Genomic DNA, 10,819 nt, shown 5'->3' with positions numbered 1-10,819 from the left:
GCGGCCTGCTGATACGCTTCATTGCAGGCTTCGAAGGCCGCCTCGAACTCAGGCTACAATTTCAGAAACAATGAATCTCGTCAACACTGACGCCGTGAGCGGGCGGTGACGGCGCGGACTGGGGCAGGGGCGATGTCGGTGCTACGCCGAGGGCCAAGTTGACGCCGACGGCCGCCCTCGGTGTAGCCTCCTCTACTCCGACGGTATGTGTACGCCGACGGTCGTGTTCCGGTGGTGCCCTGGCGAGGAGGTACGCCGACGGCCCCGATAAAAAGCCCTCGGCGTAGAGCTTGGCCGTCGGCGTCTGGCTCCATTCCTGTAGTGTAAGGCTATTGAGTGTCTACATTGAGTGTAAGTACATATATTTGTCCAGATATTAGATGTGCAAATGGTTCAATTTATTGATGCAGTATATTTTTTAGATTTCAGTTAGTGCTACTTTCTTGACCATTTATTTTCTGCTCTAGAAGTTCATCCCTTTCTTTCCAACAAGGGCACGGCTCAAATCAATTAAATAATACTATTCCTCGGCAAATCAATTATCCAACGGTACGGCTAAGCCAATTGATCTTCTCCTCGGCTCCACGAAGCGAATGCAGGCCGGGCAAAGCAAAGAAATAAAAGTAATTTCACCCCCATTAGTACGAGTGCACTTACTCTTACAGTACGCGGTGAACTTTAAGAAAATCTAATTAAATAAAAGAGAAAATAATAATGGGTCTCTGTCTGACCAGACGAGTTAGGAAAACTGAAGGAACTACCCAGGATTGCTAGGATTGCAGAATAAGTATAAAGTTGAACAAAAAGATGGAAAGTCACAGCTAATGCATCATAAGTAAGAAAGTACCTGAGAATAACTACTGGTATCTTGGTTTTTCATGGCATACTCATGGTAAACAGAAGATAGTGATTGGCTTTTCATGGCATACTCTTGGTAGACAAGACAGTGATGGAACTGTTACCTACACAATTCAAAGTTTCATTTGGGAGCTTATAAAGTAAGTGAAAGAATAGAAAGAAGTTCTAAAGGACTGATGTCTTGGTAGCTACTTACAAAAATCACTGATATATGTTTCTGATAGCAGTGATTGAAGTTGATTGATGCTGATCCCATTAAATAGTGTTGCAAGAGCTTCCAACTGCGAACATTATAAACAAGGGAGCAAGAGATCAGTTAACAAGGCTGGAGACCTTTCACGGCTCATTAGTAAATAATGCTTAAATTCATGGAAAGCGCACTATAACTTGATCATATTCTTGAGTGTCGTCACTATCAGAAAACAAAAATAAGATTGACACAACATAAATACTTCCCAACTATTCAGAAAACAAATTCCGTTCGGTTTCAAATATTTTATTATTTGGTTTATTTCTACCTCAAAGAATATATTTAATACGCCTTGAAAACATGAATTTATATGCAATCCAAGAGCTGTTCTTAAGCATGTGAAATCAAATGATCATTATAATTGAACATCAGTGTTGTCAAATCAGAAGAAAGAAGGACTGAAAACTTGTGCTGAAGATCTGGCTATAATTCAAACATGTCTTATAAGTTGCCGATGATATCTTATTGAATGGTTGTAATTTGCAACCCCGCTCATTGGATGGTCTCCTGGACTACACTGCCAATGATATAGAGGAGTCTGTATTTGAGGTCCATATTCTGCTCTGGATTTTGCAATTGTTTGCTATTTTTCATTGCAAGGGATTTCTACCTCCGTGCTCTTGTATTTTTCGTTGATACTTACTTTTCAAAGAAAATTATTATCCTTAATTAATTCATTTGATTTCTAATGTTCATGTGGCTTGACATTGATGGTTGATATGTACCTCTGTTTCTTTTTCAGCTTTCTTTGTAGAGTGGTCGTGGCAACCTTGTGGCAATATTTTCTACACATAAAAAAAAATCAAGGACGCGTCTTGGAGAGCATGCTGAATACCAGGTGCAACAGGACAAGCCACCGGGATTGGGGTTTTCCTACTGTTCAACCAATGCAGAGTCAATCACAACCTCATGATGCAAGCCTCCACTCCTTCAGCGACGTCACCATTACAGGCTGCTCCAAAGCTCTACTCTTTGTTGCCATCGTAGCAGGCTTTCTACAGCTACAACAGCCTACGTTTCTCACAGATAACTTGCTGACTGCCGGCTACAGTGAACCATCTAAACTGGGATATAAGAGCATCTCCAGCTGCGTCCCCCAAAGCGTCCCCCAAACCGCGCCGGATTGAGCGTTTGGGGGACGTGTTTTGTTCGTGCCGCCTTTGGGGGACGTCGCTCCCCAGCCGCGTCCCCCAAACGCCTCCCCCAAACATTTAAAATACTTTTTTTTGGCTTTTTTATTTCAATTTCCACAAACTAATACATAATTTGGAACGTGGTTTACACGAAAACATAATTGGGAACGTGGTTTTCCACAAACTAATACATAGTTTGAACCGTCGTGGACACAAATATAAAATTTTGCAAAGAAACTAAACCTAACTAGGCCGTGCATCGAAGGTTTCCTGTGTTCGCTGCTAAGAAAGAACACTCGAGGGCATACCCAGTCACCTAAACTGGAAAATCCAGCGGGAGGATGGTGCCCTTGTTGGTTCTACCGATGAAGCGAACAGGCAGAAACCTCCGTGCACGTATTCGCTGCGAAGAAACACTCATTCAGTCGTCCTCCTCGTCGGTGTTGTCGTCGTGGGAGTCCCTGTCGACGTGGTAGTCCCGGAGGCAGCGCCTCTCGTCGAAGACCTTGACGCTCATGTCCCTGTTGCCGAAGTAGGAGAACACGAGGATGAAGCCGGCTTCGAGGCTGTGGTGGCGCGCGAACTTCTCCCGGCCCGATGTGGAGGTACATCTTGCCGCGCGCGTCGTAGATCGCCTTGACGATCCACCGGCAGTAGCCGCACGAATGCTCCCGCAGATGCATCGTGCGCGGGCGTACGCCGCCGACGTACTCGGCGAAGGAGTCCGGCAGCCTCTGGATGCCGCGCGGGTCGCCCTTAAGGACGTGGATGAACTCGAACAGGACGTCTGGCTCCACGTCCATCTCCGACGATGATGAAGCCGGCGGCGTGGAAGGCGACGGCGAGCGTTCAGCTATGCCGCGGCCACGACCACGACCACGACCACGGCCGCGGCCGCGAGGTCGGCCTCCGCCTCTACCAGACATAGCGTCGAGTCTTGTTGAGAGATGGTGGCGGCTAGGGTTTGGGAGAGAGGCGCTAGGGTTTGTGTGTGAGAGGGACGATGAGAGGCGCCCCTTTTTATAGGCCGGAGGGAGGCGGAGGAGCGGTGGCGCTCATTAACGCCGGCACGCAGAGCTAGGCGCGACGGGACGCGTCGCTGCGTCGCTGCGGGAACTGCACCGTCGCTGCGTCGCTGCGGGAACTGCACCGTCGCTGCGTCGCTGCGGGAACCGCACCGCCAATAACTTTCGTCGCGAGGTAGGCGACGGTTAGGTTAAAAATTTATTGTGCCGCTGACGAGTCGGCCCCGCCACTCCCCGCCTCGCTTTTCGTTGTGTCCGGCGTCCCGGTCGTCCCCGTGGGACGGGGACGGGCTCGGGGCGCCGGACACCGAATGGGGGCGCGCCGGACAAAAAAGGGCTTTGGGGGACGCGGCTGGAACGCTTTTTTTGTCCGGCGCGCCCCAAATCCCTTTGGGGGACGCTTTGGGGGACGCGACTGGAGATGCTCTAAGAGCCTCCATGTCTAAATTCTTCCACAACTCTGCTACGATGGAGACAAGCATATATCATCACATTTCAAGGGACATTAACGGAGTAGCACATAATTGTGCCCACCAAGCTCTTAGAAACTCACAGGATTTTCCTAATTTCAGCTATATACTTGTATCAATAAATCACATGAAAATCGTCACTTCGTCAGTGCTCTGTAGTTCCTAGATTACAGGTTAATTAAATCCTCCCAGGGCGCCTCCTCTTGTTCACAAAAAATAGAAAGCTCTTTCAATATATTCATGACTTTAAAATCTTATAGGCAAACATAGCATAATATGGAAGTTCCCCGATCTGTTCATAAATATAGCATAATTATATTATTTTTTTGCTACGGAAAAATACATCTTGTGGACCAACCCGACAACATCTACCAAATCACTTTACCAATATAAATAGAAATTACCTATTATTTTCCTCCTTGATTAACCTTCACCAGCGGACTCAATCCAACACCACAGACGAATCCTCATCGGCGACAAGGTAGGATCCGAGGCCATGCGCCGCCAAATCCCTCGCCAAGGCCTCTGTGGACATGGATCCCGTCAGTCCACGCCACATCCTCGAATACGTCAGTTAGTGACAGGCACATGCCTTCATGTATGTCTGTCATAATCGTCGATCGGGAACCAGGGGACATTGGTAGAGAAAGCGGCGTGCGCGCGTCGAGAGCAGATATTGCAGGGGAAGCGGAGGCATGACGTGCTCGTCCGGGTCACGAGCGGTGCGGCAGGTGCCGGAGCATGCGGAGGACCGCGCCGACGAGCAGGTAGAGGGCCGCGCGGGCTAGGCGAAGTGCTGCGCGTGCGAGGCGGAGGCCCACGCGGGCGAGCAGGCGGGGGGGGCGCGGGGCGAACGGAGGAGGGCCGCGCGGGCGATGCGGATGGCCGCGGCGGCGAGACGGAGGAGGGCGAGGAGGGCCGCGTGGGCGAGGCGGAGAGTCGCGCAGGCGAGGTGGATGGCCGCGTGGGCGAGCCGGCGGAGGGTCGTGTGGGTGAGCCAGATGAGAGTCGCGCGGGCAAGCAGGCGAAGCTAGGGAGAGGGAGGAAGATGATAACACTGAGTAAGTGATACTGACAAACGTCATAGCGGTTCGTGATTTTCTTTCCAAGTATTTTCCGAATAGGTGTAGACTATTTTTTTACTTATCCTGTACCTAGCTATTAATTAGGAACCACGATTGGCGCAATGAGAAAATTCTGTTTAAATTGTGCTTATATATTATATATGCATGTTCCACATTTTGATATGCAAAGTTTCCATTTAACAATACGTTCCACCTATGTAGATCATGAGCAGGGCGAAAATAGATATTACCGATGCTTCGAAAAAACTCACCGACATAAGTTCTGATGCGACCCACTTGCATTTTTTGGCTACGTTGGTACCAATTGGTATTCCACAAAATTAAACCATTTGATTATCTCTAAAATAAAACCCATATATTTTACTTTGTTCAATAATAAAGATAATGACCAGATATTTATCTACAGGAGTGCTTCTGGTTATTTTATTTTTATATTATGCTCTCATGTAATGGTAAAGAAGTGGTTTATCCAATATGCATACTGGGTATTTTCCGTTGCACTTTCTATTTTTCACTAAAATTATACATGCTAATGACAAATATTGTTGTGCAAAATGTTATTGAGCTCAGGAAGAATTTTTTGGTAGACTTGCTCAAGTACCATAAAAATCAAGCACGAGAAAATGTTCCAAATATTGTCCAACATACTCTAAGGAGCATCGAAAAGAACATTCTTTTAATATGAAATAGTTATAGTTATTGGAGTACTTATTTCATATTTAGACGATGCCAAATATAATGGTTGTAAAAATATACTTCGGACGGGTTAGAATCTTATGAGTTTTTTTGAATATTTTGTGTTTTTCTTTCTACAACTATTGTATTGACACATTGTGAGAAAAAAAAGCCGTAGCAACGCACGGGCATTCAACTAGTTTACACTATAGAACTTGGGTTGTATATTCCAATGATGAGCTTCCTCAAAAGTGCTCTAGGTCTTCGTGAGCAACCAAGTTGGATGCACCCCCACTAGTTCCATTGGAGAGCTTTCATATACATATAGCTCTATGTGCATCCCTTGCATGGCAATCACTACTCCTTACATAGCTTCGATCATAAGACTTCCTCTTGTCTAATGATCACTTATAGCTTTGTGAGACTTTCTTTCATTGGCCTTCCAAACCCCCATTAACGTTCTTTTTGCCATAACATCCTGGTGCCAATACCAAATGCTTGCGCTCACCGGTTGAGTAAGCTTCGAAACAGTTGATTCATGCGTTCATGTTTATTTTTACTTGACTGAATCCTTCTATGTTGTGAAAATTTACTTGATGCTTGGAATGAAGGATAGAACTTCTTCGCTGGATACTTAAAACATCTTTAATGAACTTTGTACGGTTTCATGTCTTTGAAGCAATAGTTCATGAAACTTTTAGCTTGTTTAACTCTTGCATTATCATCTCTTATATCAACTATAGACATTTTCTTTGAATAATTTGATCTCAGTTCACATGCCTACATCATTATTAGATCAAGATTATGTTGGTAGCATGTCACTTCAGAAATTATCTTTGTTATCGTTTACCTACTCGAGGGCGAGTAGGAACTAAGCTTGGGGATGCTGATACGTCTCCAACGTATCTATAATTTCTTATGTTCCATGCTAGTTTTATGACAATACCTACATGTTTTGTTCACACTTTATGTCATTATTATGCATTTTCCGGAACTAACCTATTAACAAGATGCCGAAGTGCCGGTTCCGTTTTCTGCTGTTTTTGGTTTCAGAAATCTTACACAGGAAATATTCTCGGAATCGGACGAAATCAACGCCCAATATCTTATTTTTCCCGGAATCTTCCAGAGCACTGAAGAGGGGCCAGAGGGGAGCCAGGGGGCCCCACCCCACATGGCAGCGCGGCCAAGGGGGGCGCCCCCTACTGTGTGGCCCCCCCCAGGCCTCTTCCGACTCCGCCTCTTCGCCTATTTAAGCCCTGGTGACCTGAAACTTCGATACGAATAAGCCACGATACGGAAAACCTTCCAGAGCCGCCGCCATCGCGAAGCCAAGATTCGGGGGACAGAAGTCTCTGTTCCGGCACGCCGCCGGGACGGGGAATTGCCCCCGGAAGGCATCTCCATCGACACCACCACCATCTTCATCGCCGCTGCTGTCTCCTATGATGAGGAGGGAGTAGTTCTCCCCCGAGGCTAAGGGCTGTACCAGTAGCTATGTGGTTAATCTCTCTCCCATGTATTTCAATACAATGATCTCATGAGCTGCCTTACATGATTGAGATCCATATGATGAGATTTGTAATCTAGATGTCGTTATGCTATTCAAGTGGATTTTACTTATGTGATCTCCGGAGACTCCTTGTCCCACGTGTGTAAAGGTGACAGTGTGTGCGGGGTCTCTTAGGCTATATTTCACAGAATACTTGTTCACTGAGTTATGATTTGAGTTGGATGTCTCTATGAAATTGTGGTGTGTTAGTACCTCCTATGAATGCTCACAGTGACAGCGTGGGGTGTTTATTAGTACTTGGGAATACATCTTTAAGGTTTGCCTACATGATGAATTAGTGTTCGTTATCTTGCCAGAAAGTAATTCAGAATAGCATAGTGAAGTGCTTATATTTATATTCAATTATGATTGCAATGTTGAGAGTGTCCACTAGTGAAAGTATGATCCCTAGGCCTTGTTTCTAAGCATTGAAACACCGTTTTCCAACAAGTTCTGTTACATGTTTGTTTGCTGCCATCTATATTTCAGATTGCTATTACCACTCATATTCATGCATATTACTTGTATTTCACTATCTCTTCGCCGAACTAGTGCACCTATACATCTGACAAGTGTATTAGGTGTGTTGGGGACACAAGAGACTTCTTGTATCGTGATTGCAGGGTTGCTCGAGAGGGATATCTTTGACCTCTTCCTCCCTGAGTTCGATAAACCTTGGGTGACTCACTTAAAGGAAACTTGCTGCTGTTCTACAAACCTCTGCTCTTGGAGGCCCAACACTGTCTACAGGAAAGGAAGCGTGAGTAGACATCAAGCTATTTTCTGGCGCCGTTGCCGGGGAGGTAAGGTAAAAGGTATTCACATCCTCTGACTACTAAGCTATTTCCTAGCACTGTTGCCGGTGTGTGAGTGCTCGAACCTATTTCCTTTAGATCCTGCAATTGCATCTTTTTGTTTCTTGTTTTTCACTAGTTAGGCATAATGGAAAATAACAGTGAGCTTTTTAATCTATTTCCTGAGTTAAGACATGGATTGTTTGATGCGAAAATTAAAAAACCTATGGAACCCTATTTGCATGCTAGTAGCAATGATATTAGTATGAACGCTTTGAACACCATTGTTGCTAATGCTATGGAAAATTCTAAGCTTGGGGAAGCTGGTTTTGATGAGCATGATATTTTTAGTTCCCCAAGCATGGAGGAGAAAATTTACTTTGATGATACTTTACCTCCTATATATGATGATTACAATGATGACTCTCATATTTTCAGTCCACCTACTATTGAGGAGAAAACTAATTGTGATTGCAATATGCCTCCTATATATGATGATTATGGTGATGAGAATAATAATGATAGCTACTTTGTTGAATTTGCTCCCACTACAATTAATAAGAATGACTATGCTTATGTTGGGAGTAGTAATTATTTTATGCATGAGACTCATGATAAGAATGCTTTATGTGATAGTTATATTGTTGAGTTTGTTCATGATGCTACTGGAAATTATTACGAGAGAGGAAAATATGGTCGTAGAAGTTTTCATGTTACTAAAACACCTCTCTATATGCTGAAATTTTTGAAGTTACACTTGTTTTGTCTTCCTATGCTATTCACTTTGTTCTTCATTGACTTGTTTATTTACAAGATTCCTTTTCATAGGAAGTGGGTTAGGATTAAATTTGTTTTGAATTTGCTTTTTGATGCTCTCTTTTGCTTCAACTCTTATTTCTTGCGAGTCCATCATTAAAATTGTTGAGCCCATCTTAATGGCTATAAAGAAAGCACTTCTTGGGAGATAACCCATGTTTTTATTTTGCTACTGTTTTGTTGTGTCTTGGAAGTTGTTACTACTGTAGCAACCTCTCCTTATCTTTATTTTATTGCATTGTTGTGCCAAGTAAAGTCTTTGATAGTAAAGATGATACTAGATTTGGATTACTGCGCAGAAACAGATTTCTTGCTGTCACTAATTTGAGTAGTATTCTCTGTAGGTAACTCAGAAAAATCTGCCAATTTACGTGCGTGATCCTCAGATATGTACGCAACTTTCATTCAATTTGAGCATTTTTATCTGAGCAAGTTAAATGCCCCAGAAAAATCGTCTTTACGGACTGTTCTGTTTTGACAGATTCTGCCTTTTATTTCGCATTGCTTCTTTTGCTATGTTGGATGGATTTCTTTGTTCCATTAACTTTCAGTAGCTTTGGGCAATGTCCAGAAGTGTTAAGAATGATTGTTTCACCTCTGAATATGTGAATTTTTGATTATGCACTAACCCTCTAATGAGTTTATTTTGAGTTTGGTGTGGAGGAAGTTTTCAAGGGTCAAGAGAGGAGGATGATACAATATGATCAAGAAGAGTGAAAAGTATAAGCTTGGGGATGCCCCCGTGGTTCATCCCTGCATATTTCAAGAAGACTCAAGCATCTATGCTTGGGGATGCCCAAGGCATCCCCTTCTTCATCGACAACTTATCAAGTCACCTCTAGTGAAACTATATTTTTATTCCATCACATCTTATGTGCTTTACTTGGAGCGTCTGTGTGTTTTTGTTTTCGTTTTGTTAGCTTGTGTGGGAGAGAGACACGCTCCGCTCGTTCATATGAACACTGGTGTTCTTAGCTTTACTTTAATGTTCATGGCGAAGGTTGAAACTGTTTCGTTCATTGTTATTTGGTTGGTTCAGGAAATGTTACATGTGGTAGTGGTATAATGAAATACTTGCATAATCTTGTAGATCATTGAGCTTTGATAACTTGATTCTTTGCAAGCGTTTTGAGGTATTTAGATGGTAAAGCTTGCTGTTTAAATAAGTTAAAATCAGTAGTGGATTGTTGTCTTTAAGCTTGTGCCGTACTACAAACTCTACTTAAATAGTTGAAGGTGTAGTTGGACTTGATAGCTTTCCATGTCTAAGAGTTCATCGTAATAACTAAGTTGTGCTGAAGGTCGAGGGAGCTAGCGGGGTACTTGTGCCACCGTGAACGGCCCTCCTTGGAGTAAATTTTAATCATGCTCTTAATGATGAACCTGCTAGTTGTTTGCAATAACCTTGTGAGTTCTTTTTGACTAATGTTAAGCTACGGTTTTTGGCACTTCCACCATCCAAATTTGCTAGCCTCTTCGGTACTGTGCATTGCCTTTTGCTCACATTGAGAATTGTGCATACTTCGCCAGTACATCCAAACCCGTGGGAGGACTTTCTCTTGTTCTCCTACACATAAGCCATACATCTTCCTCAAAACAGCCACCATACCTACCTACCACAATATTTCCATAGCTGTTCCGAGATATATTGCCATGCAACTTCCATTTTACATTACATGACTTGTTGTCATTTATTATTTATATATTGCTTTGCATGATTCTATACAGCTGATGTGTGGTTTACCCATGTTACGCTAGATCATTGCACATCCTACTACACTGGCAGAGGCATACAGTTTTATACATCATGTTTTATTCATTATGAGTTATTTGTACCAAAAAGTGTGTTGTCATATTAGGATGTTGCCCCTAAAAGTGAAAAGATCCATGAAGGCCATCAAAAAGAGAAACAGAAAAAGAAAAAAAAGAATAAGAAAGAAAAAGAAAGAAAAAGGGGGCAACATCACTATCTTTTATCCACACTTGTGCTCATGTTTAGCACCTATACTCCATATGAGAGAGTTTTCATGTTTTACTAGTATAACTATGTGGGGAATTTACACTATAGAACTTGGGTTGTATATTCCAATGATGAGCTTCCTCAAAAGTGCTCTAGGTCTTCGTGAGCAACCAAGTTGGATGCACCCCCACTAGTTCCATT

The 10,819-nt window shown here is 43.5% G+C and overlaps 1 long non-coding RNA gene across 1 annotated transcript; it reads right to left on the bottom strand.

Annotated features, from left to right (window-relative positions):
- Positions 1–760: 760 nt before the first annotated feature.
- LOC139835249 (uncharacterized) lies at positions 761–4,783 on the bottom strand. The gene is made up of 3 exons (XR_011751031.1): positions 4,141–4,783; positions 1,055–1,139; positions 761–962 (listed from the first exon to the last, which is right to left on the bottom strand). It is a non-coding gene; the product is annotated as an uncharacterized lncRNA (long non-coding RNA).
- Positions 4,784–10,819: the final 6,036 nt, after the last annotated feature.

This window comes from Lolium perenne, chromosome 2 (assembly GCF_019359855.2).
Source record: "Lolium perenne isolate Kyuss_39 chromosome 2, Kyuss_2.0, whole genome shotgun sequence".
NCBI lineage: Eukaryota > Viridiplantae > Streptophyta > Magnoliopsida > Poales > Poaceae > Lolium > Lolium perenne.
This window is presented reverse-complemented; position numbering and strand designations above follow the sequence as displayed.